Source organism: Eschrichtius robustus, chromosome 3, assembly GCF_028021215.1.
Source record: "Eschrichtius robustus isolate mEscRob2 chromosome 3, mEscRob2.pri, whole genome shotgun sequence".
Classification (NCBI taxonomy): Eukaryota; Metazoa; Chordata; class Mammalia; order Artiodactyla; family Eschrichtiidae; genus Eschrichtius; species Eschrichtius robustus.
Window position 1 is genome coordinate 25,493,679 of NC_090826.1, and position 1,245 is coordinate 25,494,923.

At 33.9% G+C, this 1,245-nt stretch overlaps 1 non-coding gene across 1 annotated transcript; it reads right to left on the reverse strand.

Moving 5' to 3' along the window:
• Positions 1-219: 219 nt before the first annotated feature.
• Positions 220-291, reverse strand: TRNAK-UUU (transfer RNA lysine (anticodon UUU)). Its single transcript has one exon. It is a non-coding gene; the product is annotated as a tRNA-Lys (tRNA).
• Positions 292-1,245: the final 954 nt, after the last annotated feature.

A 1,245-nucleotide genomic window follows, 5' to 3' on the forward strand; every position in this document is an offset into this window, starting at 1 on the left:
GGCTTGTTCTCTTTCTCTCTCTCCTGATCAGTCTTTCTAGGGTGTTTTTCAAAGAATTAGACTTTTGTTTTGTTTGTTATCTCTGTTTTTTTGTTGTTATTGTCATTATATATATACATACATATATTTATTCATATATATATATATATATATATATATATATATATATATTTTTTTTTTTTTTTTTTTGGCCGCACCACACAGCTTGTGGGATCTTAGTTCCCCAACCAGGGATTGAACCTGGGCCCCAGCAGCAAAAGTGCCGAGTCCTAACCACTGGACCGCCAGGGAATTTCCATTGTCATTATATTTTCTACTTCCTTATCTTCTGCTCTTTCTTTCATTACTTGATTTCTTCAACTTCCTTTGGTTTACTATTGTTCTTTTAATTCCTTCTTAACCTGAACCTTCAGCTCATTTTAAAAACTATTTTTATGCATAATTAATTCATTTAATGCTATACATTCTTCTCTAAGTACATCTTTAGCTGCATCCTACAAGCCCTCATAGGTAATGGTGATGCTTTTTCGTCATTCAGCTATAAGAATTTTATAATTTGTTATAATTTACTCTCTTATTCATGGATAATTTAGAAGTTTATGGGTGCATTAGGGTTCAAATAAATGAAAAAATTAAAGCTACCTGTTATTATTGAAAATAAATGTAATTTTACTGCATTGTGATGAGATAAAGCGGTATATAATGTTGACTTTGAGAAATGTTTAAGATTTCCTTTGTGAGCCGTTAATATTTGTTGTGTGCTTCAACTACTGAGCCCGAGTGCCACAACTACTGAAGCCCACACGCCTAAAGCCTGTGCTCCGAAGCAAGAGAAGCCACGGCAATGAGAAGCCCGTGCACCTAAACAAAGACCCAATGCAACCAAAAATAAACAAATAAATAAAAATAAAATAAAATAAAATTTTAAAATATTTGTGTGCTTGAAATAATGTAAACTCTCAGTTTAATGGTGTAAGCTTTTCTTGCCTCTTTATATATTAAAGGTTTATAACCACGTTTTCAAATCCATAGTAATCTATAGCAATCTGAATCTGTAGAAATCAGCGTTCAGTGCACAAGACAGAGAAACCACTCCAGGTATTTTAAGCAAAATGAACATTAAGTTTTTACGGAGTCATTGGAAGGGCTGTAGGAGTGCACTTGAGGTTGGGTCTCTGGGATGCTATCTATCCCTAGAACCACGTTTACGATACACTGTTGTAACAAGCCAAAGAGTGGGACACA